The sequence below is a fragment of the Lissotriton vulgaris genome, chromosome 8, assembly GCF_964263255.1.
Source record: "Lissotriton vulgaris chromosome 8, aLisVul1.2, whole genome shotgun sequence".
NCBI classification, from domain to species: Eukaryota; Metazoa; Chordata; class Amphibia; order Caudata; family Salamandridae; genus Lissotriton; species Lissotriton vulgaris.
This window is the reverse complement of record NC_141696.1, coordinates 1,126,927,425-1,126,943,998: the sequence shown is the minus strand read 5'-3', so window position 1 is coordinate 1,126,943,998 and position 16,574 is coordinate 1,126,927,425. Positions and strand designations below refer to the sequence as shown.

At 48.8% G+C, this 16,574-nt stretch overlaps 1 protein-coding gene across 1 annotated transcript in view; it reads right to left on the bottom strand.

Moving 5' to 3' along the window:
* Positions 1 to 11,283, bottom strand: part of CAB39L (calcium binding protein 39 like) — a 902,920-nt gene extending 891,637 nt beyond the window's left edge. Inside the window, exon 1 of the mRNA XM_086934975.1 lies at positions 11,165 to 11,283. The gene's annotated coding sequence lies outside the window, so the exon portion shown is untranslated. The remainder of the gene's footprint in view (positions 1 to 11,164) is intronic.
* Between the last annotated feature and the right edge of the window lie 5,291 nt (positions 11,284 to 16,574).

Sequence of the window (16,574 nt, the reverse complement as noted above, 5' to 3'; positions counted from 1 at the left end):
ACATCCCAGATAGTGCGTGGAAGCTACATGAGGTAGCATCAGTAATATGCATGCGTACTTGTACCAAAGCACCAAGGGAGCCCATTATCTGTGGAGTAATCAGCCCTCGTCCAGTATACATACCATGATTGTGGCGGGACTACAAGAGGTCGCCGTGTAGGGAAGTTCAGTGCGAATCAGGACATGTGAATTAGCTTGAGCGACTGGCATACCTGTGTCACGGAAACAATACCTGGGTGCTGCTAGTTAACCAAGATCGGTACAAAAGGGGGGTGGTAATGGACGGAGCATCTGAACCAATCAAACACTCACACCCAGTCAAAAGATCTGGGTTAGAGTCCCTTGCTCACTTTGCCACTGGATTCAAGCAAGCCGGGCTGAAGACGGCTGGAATGCCAGAAACCGGTCCTTAGAAGCTTGTTTCCGGTCCAGGGAAGACATGGCTTGGCAGTTCGGGCTGGACTGTTCCCATGAGGCACAGGGTCAGACTGATTTGCATATAGCCATGTCTGAACTGGGGTGGCAGAGTGGGCTAAAGAACGGTGATGGATTAAACCCAGATTTTTTGACTGGGTGTGAGTGTTTGATAGATTCAGATGCTCCGTCCATCACCACCCCCTTTTGTACCGCGGTTAACCAAGATCGGCAGACATTTGCGGAGTAACAACTAGCAGTTCACATGAGCCTTGGGACCCCTGTAAATCATCCAAAAGTTCATTGTCACTGGACTGTCCATGCTTGCTGGAAATGGAGGGAAGATCATCTACAGGGGAGCCTGTGATTTCCGCAGACGCTCGGAGGACTCTACGCAGTTCAGTCAGTGTTTGGCTCAGACCTGGCCCAACAGCCTGCAAGGCCAAAAGTCGTTTCCGCTTTTTTCTGTGCGAAGGCGGCGGGGGTGCAGTGCGCACCAGTATCTGCGAGTGGGCGGTGACAGTCTCAGGGTGTGCAGAAACATAAGAGTCCAACCATTCTTCAGCATCCGTTGGGTTCTGGAAGAAGTGAGTTTTTCCGTCGCCGATCACATGCAATCAGGCTGGAAACAGAAGATAGGAGATTGCATTGTCGAAGGCATTTTTTAACTGCCATAAAGGTAAACCTCTGTTTCTGAACTTGCAACATGTAGTCTGGGAAAAACATGATTTTATTGTTGTCGACCGCAATATCTGGTATTTTTGCATTTTATGTAACATAGTGTCTCTGTCTCTGTAGTTGAGCAGTCGGATTAAGAACGGTCGCGGATTGGAACCTATTGGCAACGGTCGCGCGGGCACTCTGTGCGCACGCTCCACTACAAAGCAGAATGAAAGATTTCCCTCAGGTAGCAGGGAGCGAAGCCAGGCCTCAGTATAAGCAGTGGGGTCTTTCCCCTCCTGTCCCTCCGGCAGGTCTACTATACGAACCTTGTTACGTCGTGTCCGACCTTCAGCATCCTCGACCCTGCCCTCCAAGAACTCGACCCGGTTAAGTAAGTCTTGAACATGCTGGTCTGTGGCTACAACTTACGGGGCAAGGTCAGCTATATCAGTTTCTACGGACGTAGTCCGTTCCGCCAGTATGCGGTGATCAGCACACAAGTGAGTAAGGTCGATAGCCACTTTATCTATTTTGTCTTACAACGAAGTGTGTGTCTGATTTAGGGTCTCCCCCAGTTTTTCCACTGCTGGCAGCACTGCATCAAGTTTACTGGAGGTTTGAGTCTGCCTGGGCTTGCGCCGCCATCTTGTCTGTTTTGCCCCTGAAGGACAAAGGCGAAGTTAAAACACCACCTGCGCCCACCCTGGCGCGTGTTCCCTGTGATATATGTCCATAAGCACAAGCATGCGACTCCGCCCAGGTCCACAGCCAAGCCAGGCGTCCCAGTAAGACAACCGCCTCAGGGTGTCCCTGCGTGCCAGGAAACAGCGATTAGATCCTAGTGCACTAGGCGACCAACTTCTCAAATTATCTACTGGTGTCTCAGAACTGCGGCAAGGACGCAATGGGAGGATGTAGCGCTAGGAATAAAAACAAGCACTATTCAAGCACGTGAAAACCGTGCCATGGTCGAAAGCCAGAGTGTACAGTAGGTTATCATTATTGGGGGCAGAGGAGTTCATTCCACCAACTCAATTACCAGAGACCGCACTACACATCTGTGCAACTGGAAAGACAGCCACCATCACCCGTGGGCACCGCACCATCTACTACGACTGCCTGGAGAAACAAGAAGTGTGCCAATGCCCCTGCCGCAGGTAGTCTCCCGCGCACCCACAGAAACGCACGATTATTCACAGTTCGTCACCATAGAAACATTTGGGTAATCCTGAATATGCAAAACTCAGGAGCCCCTGCCATGGGCTGCAGCAGCTGAGTGGTGTTGCGAGTAGGAGCAGAGTCAACTGCAGAAGAGCTCAGCACAAAGCAGCAGGCAGGGTCCCGCCCAGGCCAATGGAGGTGTAGTGGAGGTTGTGAGACAGTGGCGGCAAACAGCCAGGGGAGGGCGCAATGGAAGTTCAAGGTGGCGGTGCCCAGCAGCCAAAGGGAAGTAGGCGGTAGAGCAGCCCTGCAGCAGATAGCTCCCTCCAGGTTCTCCAGATCTCACTTCATGCCACCCCTTTTGTACCGCTTTTGGCCGCCATAAGTCTGGCAGGGTATGCTGAGACGTGAGTCCCTTGCTCACTTTGCCACTGGATTCAAGCAAGCCGGGCTGAAGAAGGCTGGAATGCCAGAAACCGGTCCTCGGAGGCTTGTTTCCGGTCCAGGGAACACATGGCTTGGCAGTTCGGGCTGGACTGTTCCCATGAGGCGCAGGGTCAGACTGGTTTGCATATAGCCATGTCTGAACTGGGGTAGCGGAGTGGGCTAAAGAACGGTGATGGATTAAACCCAGATCTTTTGACTGGGTGTGAGTGTTTGATTGATTCAGATGCTCCGTCCATCAACACCCCCTTTTGTATCGCTTTTGGCAGCCATAAGTGTGGCAGGGTATGCTCAGACGTGAGTCCCTTGCTCACTTTGCCACTGGATTCAAGCAAGCCGGGCTGAAGACGGCTGGAATGCCAGAAACCGGTCCTCTGAGGCTTGTTTCCGGTCCAGGAAAGACATGGCTTGGCAGTTCGGGTTGGACTGTTCCCATGAGGCGCAGGGTCAGACTGATTTGCATATAGCCATGTCTGAACTGGGGTGGCGGAGTGGGTTAAAGAACGGTGATGGATTAAACCCAGATCTTTTGACTGGGTGTGAGTGTTTGATTGATTCCGATGCTCCGTCCATCACCATCACCACCCCCTTTTGTACCGCCCAGCAGATCCCCTGCGCCTCGGGCCCCAGGCTCAAATCCATGGGGGGTTGGGGGTCGGCGCAGGAGAGGTGAGGCGAGCAGTCTAGGCGAGGGAGAGTGGCGAGAAGGAGCATCCCGAGGGCACACAAGCGTACCGTGACCAGCAGCGATGTCCGTTCAGCACAGCTCAGCAGCACCACCTCTTCAGCCCCCGGTCCGTACCTCACAGTCAAGCCGGCCGGGGGTGCTCCAGTCCGTCGATGTCTCTCCGTAATACGATACCAGCAGCCAGATAGGGCCCCCCAGGCCGTCGGTGCAGCCCTCCCGGGTACGCTACACAGGCTCCGGCACACAGGGTGAGCAGTTCATAGAATGCGGTGACGAACCACGCTCCGGGCGCATAAAGGGAGAGATGATCCACAATATCCGCGGCACATCAGTGGTCCAACCCAGCAGGACAAAGGTTGAGGGCGCTGCTCCCAAAACTTTTTGGAGGGTAACGTCATTGGCAACAACTCACTACAGTGACTTGGAGCAACTGCGCCACGCGATGGGGCCCGGCCTCGATGACAGTGAGAGCTCGCTTGGCGTGGCACAGGTCCTGGAGGTGTAGTTTGGCGCGGGGCCCGCCGGTCTTGATCCAAACTCGCCCCGGGTCTGCCCCAGGTCCCGAGGGATATCCCCTCCTGTCAGCGGCTACTGCAGGTCAGCTGAAACGGATAATTGCGGCCATAAACGGGGAGCCCCCGGCGGAGCTCTACCCAAACACGTCTGCCATGTTTGCTGGCTTGGCCACGTCCCCCCTCTTAACCCTATGTATCCATGTTTTGTTTAAATACCTTTTATTAAAGCAAAGGCTGTGCAGAGTAGAAGCTATTTAGTACCATTGCTGATGGAATGTAAAGTGCTTCATGACCCACTCAATGCTTTTCTTTGCCTCTTGTGAGCCTATATATATATGTATATCAATGCCAGCAAGGAGAGTGTCTGCTCCCTTAGGACGCAGGGGGACAGGGCAGACATATCCGATCAATGTATCCTGACTGTGGGCTGTCTGATACTCATGCTGAATTCTACAGTACTGATGTTAATACTGAACTAATCTCAACCAAGAAATTTACAAAAGAAAATGCATATATTTATCCATATCTATAGTACAATATTGCCACCAAAGGGTTCTGGGGACATCCTAAAACAAGAGGCTGAGTGGTGTCTGAACGTCACACTAACCCAGAGATTGCAATATAGGACCATGCATAAAATATACCCATTAACTATTTTCATACTACATGTTGAATTGATGTAGTCAGCTTAAAAAATGTAGACAACCTCGACACCTGATCGGGAAAACCTTGCTACATAATCCAAGAAGCTTTGATAATAGTAAAAAGTTCTGCACAGCGGTTTGGGGCCTGGTGTTATGAAATTAAAACCTGTATTTCACAGGAACAACAATCTATTTCCCTATTTCACATACACCTGTGAAATATGGGTCTTTAAGCCTCTGCTTTCTGTGCTCTATCTATCTATCTATCTATCTATCTGTCAACTAAAGCTTTTTAGACAATCCACCTTTGACGGCAGTGATATATAAGTGTTTCGATCCTTTGAGGTAATGTTCTTAAACTTCATCAAGAGAATACTTTACTGTAAAGGTATTTACCTAAAGGCATGGCACTTTGTATCAAGAGGTGGTAAAACACGAAGGGTTTGTCAGATCGTTGTCTCCCATTATAAGACTGCTTGAAATAAATAAGTGTGCATTCACTTGCTTCAACAGTCTGTCTGCAAGTTGCCTAGATCTGGAGATGAACCACCGTCCCCTTGGATTAGAGTAACTTAAATGATCAACAAATATCCTTTGTGATTCACCCTGGCCTGTTACATCCACTACTACCTCAGGTGGCAAGCAGCCAGAAAAAGATTGTGCGCTTACTGCGGGGTCATGCAGCGCGTCTTTGGGCTCCATCCTCTGCACAAGGCTTGACATCCTTGCGACCTTTCCACACTTTCGGTGGTTGTGATCAGGGGCGGATTGGCAATGCGGGCATTCGGGCATCGGCCGAAGGGCCGGTATCTCCGTGCCCTCTGTGGGCCGTTTTTTTTTCTCCCTATTCCCAGCCGCACAGTGAAGCTGCATTAATTTCTCTGTCTCTGTGATCTCTGTGGACTAGGAAAGGGAAGAAAAAAAACGGCCCACAGAGGGCATGGAGACAGAGACAGAGAAATGAATGCAGCTTCACTGTGCGGCCGTACAGCGATTATCCGCTGTGGCCTCTCCTTCACCCCCTGCCCTGCAAAGCAATCATGCAGAGGGTGGGCTGGGGAGGGGGTGATTGTTTGCAAAAATCGGCCTCCCTGGGGGCCAGGTGTTGCTCAGGCCTTTGAGCTATTTTCACCTCGGCCCCCCTGGGGCCCACCAGCACATAAACAGTGTTAGGTTTTTTTTTTGTTTGTTTTTAATTTAACGCGATTTTATATAGCGCAAACTTTACCAGAAGGTGTCAGAGCGCTTTACATAAGAATCAGTTGCGAAACAGAAGGACTTAGGATTACATGCGTTACATAAAAGATACAAGCAGAAAAAATTGCAAATGTACAAGATGTAAAGTGACACAAGGAAGAGATACAACCAAAATAAATTGCAAATGTACAAGTAGTATAGTCACTCAAGGAAGAGAAACAAATGGATATACTCTAAGAGTCACATAGGAATGGTAGAGAGTACAGAAGGTCTACTGCATATACTAGTGATTAGAGTTATCTCTAAATACCTAAGGAAGGGATACAAATGGATATACTCGGAGAGTCACATAGGAATGGTAGATAGTACAAAGGTCTACTTCATATACTAGTGATGAGAGTTCTCTATATACATATATATACACACATAGTAGATTTTCTGAGGCAGAGTTCCATTAAGTGGGGTTGGAGGGGGGATGCAGTCACAGCACCAAGGGAGGGTGGGAGGGATACAAGGGTATGGAGAAAAGGCAAAACAGAAAAGGTAAGAAACATTTGAGGATCGTCAAGGGGGAAACGAGGGAGAAGGGTACAAGACGAGGGAATGGACAAGATGGCGGGTCGGGGTCCAGAGAAAAACGGCTGAGGGAATAGTGGGCGAGGAAGAATAGGTCTCGCTGTGGGGGCCAGGTGATCTTTGCAACTTGCACCATCTTCACCTCAGCCTCCCCCTGGCTACCATGGATAACCCAGCAGCTGTGTTTTGTGCTCCCCTGCCAGGACATTGCCCTGAGGCCTGGAGAGCTGATTAATTTACTAATTGCAGGGGCCTCACTGCTGTTCATGTGCACCTGAGCTGAAGGTCTGGGGAGGGCTGAGTAGGTTATTAATAGCAGGGGCTTCGCTGCTTATTAGGTGCTCCTTTCCTGAAGGGCTCAAATAATTTTGCGACAGAAAGGGGCCTTGCTGTTTTTTTAGTTGCTCAGCATGGCGCCATGGTCACCTTTCCCCCGTGTCTCCTGTGCAAGAACAGTATCCTCTCAATTTAATTTATTTCTGTGCCAAACATCTTAAGGATTTTGGGGGCCCTGGGCTAAACATATTTTTGGGCCCCTGTTCGGAACAGAATTGAATTTATAATCCAATATCTGATCTTTGATACCCTCTTTCAGCTGGTCACTGGACAGTGCACTACCATACTTGTCCAAATTCCTAATGTATTTACATCTAATATTCAAGGACATTGACGTGTGTAACCAAATGGTGTTTCATGAAAGGGCACGCCCCTTGAATGTGGACCACGCCCCTTAATTGTGGGCCACGCCCCTTGAATGTGGGCCACTTTTTTCGTCAGTGCCCGGGCCAAATTGTGATCCCAATCTGACCCTGATTGTGATCACCCGAAGGGGTGCTCTGCCACTCACTTGGAGCATCGACAGGGAAGTGCAGCGAATGAAGCACAATGTCTTGCTACAGAGGAGAGATGTCAAACTTGGGGCGCTTCTTCTTGTGTCTAGTCAATGACATGAGTAGTAAGAAAGTGGTGTGGGGCCTTTAGGATCATGTTTTACATTTGTTTTATGGGCACCCATATGCAAAAGCCTCTTAGTGCTAAGGGTACAAAACTCCATAAACTAGGCCTAAGCAGACTAAAAACAAAGGGATTCTACTAGAACAATTAGGTTTAAAAAGCTATATTTTGAAAGGTTTCCTAAAATGCTCAAGGTAAAATTCAGGGTGTAAGCCCAGAGGCACCAACTTCCAAATATCCGACACAGTGATATAAAAGGCTTTACCAACATAGAAGGCAGGTCCTGGCACATAATGAATGCAGGGAGGGGGCAAATGGCTAAATCTGTTTTGATCGCTGTGCATGCCCTCTTTCCTCTCGCTACATCTGCGAGGTGGCCTACTCTGGGGCCATGTGCTCAGGTCTACTACACTGTTGTTTCTGGCAATGGACTCAGATACATTGTGCGTGCTCTTGCTCTTTTTGTGTATTTTGTTTTTGACTCAAATGCTAATATATTTGATTATCAAAAAAAAATTTATGCAGGGAGAAAGAGAAAGGCTAAGTGGAAAAAGATGGCGGCCCATGACCAAGATTGGTGTGCACTTCCAAGCAGTTCTTCCCACCCTCTTCATCAAAACTTTGGCTTTTAGGGAGAAGATCACTCACAGAATTGTCCATTGACGCTTCTGTGGTCATGTGATTACAATTGTTTCAAATGACCGTGCTGATCATCCATGTTGGAATAGGTTGCAGTTGTTTCACGACAGACACCAAAGTTCATAATGAATGAGGGAGAGAAAAAAGAAAGAGAGAAAGGGAAAGAGTGATAGATAGAAAACGCAGGGTCGTTGTTAGTTCCCATTGTTAGACATTTTTTCGAACTTTGGTGCTATTTGATGAATGTGCACAAAATTTTCCAAAAAGAAAATATGTCTACTTTGGCGTGGAATAATTTGTGCTGATCCATCAAGCTGAACCAACAAAATGGTTGATGTGGGCAAAAAAGTGATTTTTCCTATTTACTTTCTGTATGATTTTTTGCTGTCAGATACAGAAAAAAAAGCTATTCAGAATTGCACAAAACTTGGCATTGAGAAATTAGCATTCACATAAATGTTTTTGGTGACAATGTAAGAATTAAATTATAGAGATATCTAGACCATTAATTTGTGGAGTTCAGCAAACCCGGTTTCGCCGACCCCCATGGATCCGAAATTTGAAAAATATTCAAATCTGATTGGATGCGGTAGCTTTATCTCTTGTTCTCCTTTTTGGGTCCTTCAACCCACACCTAGGCCCACTAACCTAGAATAGTCAAATTGGCAGGTTGCAAATTGGGCAAAATTGTTTCAGCCGCCATTACAGGACACAGGGACAAATCATATGTTGAAAACACCAATAATAACGCATCTAAAAAAAAACACGTCTCACATTAGAAATACCAAAACCTCTTGATTTTCCATAAAAAAATTACGTTGAAAAGGATTTAAGGTAGTCTAATAGTTTACAATGGCTTTTCCATAGAAAAAAAAGTCATGAAATTCATGAGTTAAGGTATACATCAACCTTAACTCCAAGCACCAGTATACAGCCTTCACAATGTGCACACATTTTTCAAACAAAATTAACTTAGGACACAATATAAACAGTCAGTAACCATATAGTAAGCCAACACACCCACCATTATACATACCATACATCAGCAAACTCACCATAATGTGCCATCACACCACTGACATACGTGTCCACACACCATCATATAATAACACCCCAACAATAAGAAGCCATCCATCTAACATTGATATGAACCAACACCCATCGACGTAAACTCACCCACACTCATCAGATAACCACACAGAGACGTTAATAAGCCCCCACCCAACAATATCCTACCACGCACCGATCATATGTCCACCCAGTCACCATCATACACCAACATACCAACCTTCACACCACAAAGGCACCTTTATACACAAACATACCAGGCCACTAATATCAAACTGATTGGCATTATATTGACAATAAATATTGCTGTGCTTACTGAATCAAACAATACATCTGTTGTAACATATTAAGTGTGTTAGAAATGCTGCAGTGCGCTGACTGCATGCATAAGTTTCCACTGAGATTACAGATAGGAAAAAGCCCTTATGTGTTGTCAGTAAACACAGCTGAAAGAATGCAATTGCTTGCATCTTCAGTCAAGCAGATGTCAGTAGGTCATGGATTTGAAGTTATGTGTTAATCCCACCCGTGATGTAATGTGTGATGTTATCTGTGTTAAGCTCAGGAACAGTCAATTGGAGGGCAATATTGTTGCAAAGGTAACGATAACTGCGAACTTCTGCGGTTTTAAAGTAAAAAAATGTAGGCTGGGCACAGCCTGGGACAATATATAAGTGGCACTGTACAAAGAATGTATACTACCCAGTATCCATGTTCCACTTGTCGCGGAGTATTGCCCTTGCCTAGCAAATACTGTGTTCAGGGCATGCCTTTAGGCCACCTCCTTGCCCTCTACAACGGTCCCAAATACCAGATGGGCATGGTCTGAAACCTCTTCCCTCACTGTGAGCCAAACGGGTATTGCCTTTAGCAGTGGCAATCAGACACCTGGTGCCAGGCTTTTTCTTCAGTCAAGACCTGTGGCTTTTCTCCCTGCCTGAAACCCTTGGAAAGCACAGCCTACCCCTACTACCCTTTCAGCACAGCCAAGTGGTCCTGGTTCTCAACCATATTTTGCACCCAATCCGTACTATATGAGCTCAGCAGACATGGTTTAACAAACTCAGGGTAGGCATTGTGAGATTCGGAAATCCTCTATTCGGATCCCCTTGCCCTTCGAGACAACTGAACATAAACATGCACAAACTTCAAATGTGTCCAGTGGGCTCTGGGAGCCGGGCATAGACTTTTGTTTTGCACCTATGCCGGTGTCCTATTTTTTTGTTTCACTTTCGTTACACTTTTTTAACATCGTACTCAATATTATTACTTAAAGTGTAAAATATAATTTTAAAAAGCGTATATTAATTTGTAAACTATTTAAGAACCGGAAAGAGGTGTTTCAACACAACGTTTCAATCTAACAGCTTTTAGGGGGTACTTTAACTTTCCCGTCCTTTTAGGATTTACATTGTTCATTCCAGCCCAAAGGTTTCCAATTAGTTAACCTTGCTACCAAAAGACCCCCAACATTTTTAAGAACGTTTTACACGAAAATTCTCTGTTCAAGGCGTACGTCTTATTTGGTATCCGATCGTGTAAAATATGCATAAAAGCACAACCGAGATACTGTGTAAAATAATAATCGGCTCTGGGATGCTTTTTGTACCCGTTCTTAACTTACACCGGGCTCTATACTGGGCATTTTGTCGGCAATGTCTAAAATACTATTTTATAAAGTACTAAGACACGCCTTTTAAATTAAAATTGCATCGTGATCTAGTAACAGTCCACTGTCGCTCTTAGAATACTAGCTACCCATCCAACCACACATTGACTGCGTCTTCTTGTCTTGCAACTTGTATAGCGTTCTTCTTCGTGTGGCTAGAGTCGCACTATACACTACATACATTTATTTTTGTACACCAAACAAGAGGAAAACAAGTGAAATTTTGCATTTAGGTGGACTAGTTCCTTAAAAGCAGGATGGAGTAATTAGAAGAGTGGGTGAATGCGATACAGTTAAGGGCACTTGAGGGAATACAAAAAAGTATTTGGGCGATTAAACAGTGACAAGAAAAGGATAGCATTGACTTTGGGGCAGCGGCAGTGATAGGATGAGCTGCCGGCTGCGGCCACCAGGGGCGCTCTTCCCCTCCTAGTCTGCCAGTTACTGACAGCTGATCACCGCCGCCATCACCTTCCCTCAGTACCAAGGCTGTTCATGTCTTTTTAGCCTGAATACAATCACGTCCTCCTACCCTGGTTGTGTCTTTCGGAGAACCTGGAGGAGGAAGACCCGCGTTGTCGCTTTTCCAGTGCTGCCTTTTTAGGTCTGCTCTCTCCGGCCACTTCTTGGTCATTGACAGCAAAGAAGGACAAGATCTGACAGTTCCTACCCGCGCTCACCACCACCAGCCCTGCACGATCTATACATCCATCTTGAAACAATAGAATTCACGGTACTCCACAGAGACATATGCTTTTCTTAAAATATAAGCCCAATATTTCTGCGGATTCTCTTATTTGTAACAACGATTTACGCATAATGACGTATTGTGTATATATAAACAACCATGTTTTTTTAATGAACATTCTTAACTTAAATATTGTTAACATTAATGGAATCGCATCTTAACTTCCATAAGAAATGACTCGCCTTTTACATTTTTGAGAAATGTCCTCCTCGGGTAATACGAATTCACATGTTTATTCCCCGTGTAACTCACATGTTCACGCATAAATCAAGCCATCCTATGTAGTCTATCTTTTGTGTCTGTGAGATCTCTTATATCAGTGCTTCCGTATCAACCTTGGGACGAGCTTGTGACAGGCAAAGCGTTGCTTTGGATACCGATGTGAGTGACAGGAAACAGGGCGTGCTTCATTGCTTTTTTTTATGGGCGCAACGAAGAGTTCCTACCTGGAGTGCTAACAAACTAAAGAACGTGCCAACAGTAGGCGCCATTGTGTAGCAGTGAACAGCGTGGACATTCTTCAATTGTATTTCCAGCCTGCTGAAATTTCAGATTCTTTTAGCCAGTTATAGCTGCCAAGTTCTTCGGGTCCGTGTGATGTGCTGCTCCAGTCCATGTTTTTTTTTTAAATTCTGGGACTTGTAGTCCTGTTTTATGCTAGTTTAACAAAGCTATTAGCTCCAGAATGCTAAGAAAAACCCTGGAATTGAGCAGCACATCAGGCACGGATCTGGGAAACTTGTCAGGACTGCCACTTGTGATGGGGGGGGGGGGGGGGGGGGTAAAGACTACTTATGCAGTCTCTTTTCTTACTGTTTTATTATTCACAGCACTTGAACACACTAGCAGCACAGCAGGATGTGACAAAACAACCAATTGGAGTCACAGTGTAACTAGCATCAGGCCCCACTAGTTACTCTTTTGAGTATGGAACTTTAATAATGTTTTACAGCTCATGCTTATAATGGAAAAAAACAGAAATAATAATAGAAATTCCAATGGCAGCCACATTAATTCAAATTGGTCCTTGTAGATTCCTTCTCGCCTCATGAACTCAAGAGTTTAGCTGGTCCGCTCCTTCAGCACCACCAGCAGCACCATTATCAACAGGACTCTCCTTTACAACTGGCTAGGCGAATCTGTAATTTTATGAAATGACAGCAGGCTCATATTATGCATGCTTAAAGCATTTTAACTGTCAATGCTGCATGATCAACCGGAATATAGTAAAATATTTTAAATGTTGACACCCTGGACCAGCCTGCAGCTTTTTATTATGTCCTCTAGCCATGCGTCATCCCGGAATGTCCTGAATGCAAGTTTTGAGTCGGGGGGGGGGGGGGGGGGGGGGGGGGGGGGGGGCACACTCCTCCATCATAGCTGTGGAGCTGCCACTATTTTTTTAGCCACTGTGGGAGCCGAACCCCAATAATGACCTGATCCCCAATATTTGAAGAAAAAAACAATTTGCACCTAATTAATTCGGCTCCAGTATCTACACTTCTCTAGAGACTACACTTCTCATAAAAAATATACATTTCAGAAGAATAAAACGAAATAAATGAGGAAGCATTATTAACTGATCAAATATTAGATCGAGCCGCCATTAATCCTGATCCCCGGGCGATACGGGCACCCCGACCCCCAGATCGTTGAGTGCAGTGGGTGCTGACCCGGGGGACGACTTTGGAGTCCTGCAACGGGGCAAGATCGAGGTGAACAAGTGTCACGGAGCGAGCGGCGCTGAGCTCAAGATGGCGCCCCCTCCATCTCCATGGCCCTGAGGCGACCCGCGGACCCAGGGGACCGGCGACTCCGGCGACACCTTCTTCTTCTTTCCCCTTGTGGAGGAACGACGCAGATGCCGTCTACCTGAGTGACTGTTGACACCTCTGAACTTTCCCAACGGTGTCCATCGAGACCGCCGCTCGGCCGGGCCCTGGGCACACGGCGAAACCGCGAAGAGAGGGGAGAGCTGCCCGACACCCCGTCCCATTTGAGACGACATCGGCCTCCGACATCTCGGTCTTTGGGATCGGCGGCGTGTGGGCCCATCTGGACCACAATGGAAGAGGCTCGGGCCCAGTCCGCACACTGGAGGGCCGAGAGAGGGACTGGACGGAGATCGGCCCAGCCGCAGTTTCCACGTGGACCGATACTGGCGATTGATAAGGCCTGCAATTGGTGGTGCAGGTGACAGTGGCTCGAGGAGACCGAAGGCCCCGACGGCGCACTACTGCTTGATAGAGACCCTGCCCCCCCCCCCCCTCCACCCTCCACGTGCTGCCGACCTCCGCCTGGCCCATTGCTACTGAGGCCTGGCAAAGGGGACGGTTCGTTGGTGCCCGTGCCACGTGTCGCCTATTACGGACACCATTGCTGCCTGAGCCCAACGACCTCGCCGCATCTGCAAAGACCCACTAACAGCTATCACCGAACTCCTATACTTCCTGCGGTTGGATGAATCCGCTTGGATGAGCACCCAGTTCTGTGCGCCTGGTCTGCGAGCAGTTGTGATCTGTCCTGCTGCCGCACCGGCAACTGGTCGGCGGTCCGCATCGATACGGATCCTTCGACGGGAGTAGAAGGTATTTCGATTGATCCTCCCTTGACTGGGCGAGCACCGGGTCCACCGCTGGAGACCGCGACCACCATGGTGAAGCCGAAGAGTACTAAGGGTGGCACTCAGGCCGCCTCGGACGTGGAGGCGCCTGATAAAGAAGACCGATTGGACCAGGAGAGGTCGGGGAGTCCACACCTACAGCAACAACTCGACAGGATCCTGGCGGCGATAACTGACACGCGGTCGGCCCTCCAACAAGACATTGCCCAAGTCGCGACAAGCCTGGGCTTGCTCAGAGCGAACCACGGTAAACTCTCGGACAGAGTCAAGGAGGTGGAGAGCTCAGTAGGAACGCTAGAACCTGTGCAAAAAACACTAGCCGCCGCCATGAAGGACGCTCTGACCCGCATTTATGCCCTGGATAGACGAGCAGAGGACGCGGAAGGGCGCAATAGAAGGAACAACATCCGTGTGGTGGGCCTACCGGAAAAAATCGAAGGTGGGGACATGGTGGCCTACTTAGAGGACTGGCTCAGGACGGTGGTAACACCTGAGGGGCTCTCCTCCTTTTACACCCTAGAACGGGCGCACAGGGTGCCGTCTAGGCCGCCGCAAGAAGGCCGACCCCCACGCCCGGTGGTGGCGCGATTGCTACACTTCCGCGACAGAGACTTGCTTCTCAATGCCGCCAGGCTAAATAGACCGTACCAGGTGGCAAACAGTAGGGTGAACATTTTTCCGGATTACACCTATGAGACCCAGCGGAGGCGAGCCTCCTTTTTGGCGGTCAAACGGGAACTGAAAAGTGAGAGCATCCAGTATTCTTTGCTATTTCCGGCAAGGCTCTGCATCATCCTAGATGGCACGACCAAATTCTTCGATACCCCGGACGAGGCGTGTAGCTGGCTGGAATTGTACAGAGCTGGCAAGGATGGCCCTGGGTCCTCCTTTTCGATTACCTTGGAAGTAGGCCTACGGCGGAGATCTAAGAGGATCCGGAATCGCTGGGGCAGACCTGGCCGACCCTCGATAGTGGAGACCTATCCACTTTGAAATGCATTACCTGAAATGTGCGTGGGCTGCATTCCATGTCCAGATGGCATAAGATCCACGCTTACCTAGTGCGCAGAGGAGTACAGATTGCGCTCTTGCAGGAGACACACCTCACGAAGGCGGAGGGACTAGCATTACAGCGCAGGTGGAGAGGGCAGCTATACAACACCACATACTCGGCTTATGCTAGGGGCGCGCTGATATGGGTGCGGGCTGGGGTACCCCTGCAGGTGACTAAACACACTGTGGATCCAGAGGGGAGGTTCGTGGCCATAGCTGGTAAACTGGGAGGAAAGGATCTGAACATCTGCAGCATTTATGCGCCTAACGTGGACCAGCTGGCCTTTTTCGCGGCGCTGTCGGGCTCCCTAGCCCACTACCTATCGGGGCCACTCTTGTTCGGAGGAGACTTCAACTCGGTGGTGGACATTGATCTTGATAGATCTCACCCTCCCCTTGCGGACTCACCGACCCTCAGGATAGCCAAGGGTAGACTGGAATGGCAGACTAAATGGGGACTGACGGGCATCTGGCGAGCCCAGCACCCGCATACCCGGGACTACTCCCATTTCTCCGGCATGCATGCACTGCATGTGCGGTTGGATGGGTTCTTGGGATCGGCGGAATTAATGTCTGCGGCTGTGAGATCTGAGTATTTAGCGAGGACCATCTCCGACCACAACCCTCTTCTGGCCGACTTTGTGTGGCTCCCAGGTACCCCCTGTGTTCCGACTTGGAGGCTGCGCCCCGAGATGCTGGAAGATCTAGTGTTTCGAAGTGAACTAGAAGACAAAATCGCCACGTACTTCGCGGAAAACGAGGGTACGACTGGTGCCAGGGCCACAGAGTGGGACGCCTTTAAGGTGGTAGTTCGGGGCTACTGTATCACGAAGAAGGTGGGGATGCGACGGATCCTTCTAGAGGACCTTAGTAAGGCTGATCGGAAACTTCGTGAGATGGAGCTCCTCCGTCCCGGCCGCCGACTGCGGCCAACAGACTGCGGCGGCGAAGGAAGCTGTAGCTGTTGAAGTCGAACGGCTACGTAGTTTTGACTACAAGGCTTACCTGACCAGATCGCTAGCTGAGGGTGACAAATCGGGGGCGCTCCTGGCTTGGCTGGCTAACCCTACGAGACGCACCTCTCCTACGGTAGCTATGCGGGACGCGGAGGGAATAGAAGTTTATACCCAACTCAAAATCCTTAGTTGTTTTCTGCACTACTATGAAGTTTTATACTGGAGTAGGATATCACCGGACACTACCCCCATCAATGACTTCTTACGGGATTTACCTATCCCCGCTCTGGAGCCTGAACAAGCGAAGGAATTGGGGAGAGATGTGGAGCTTGTGGAGATCCGCAGCGCCATAAAAAGAATGGCGCGAAACAAAACCCCGGGCCTGGACGGGCTTCCGGTGGAGTTCTATTCCGCCTATGTAGACCTCCTGGCCCGCGGCTTTTGATAGTCTACAGGGAGGCGAAACGTCTGGGGCGCCTTCCGGGCTCAATGTGTGAGGCCCTCGTGGTCCCCCTGCTTAAACCCGATAGAGAGAGCAACGACCCGGCGTCTTACAGGCCAC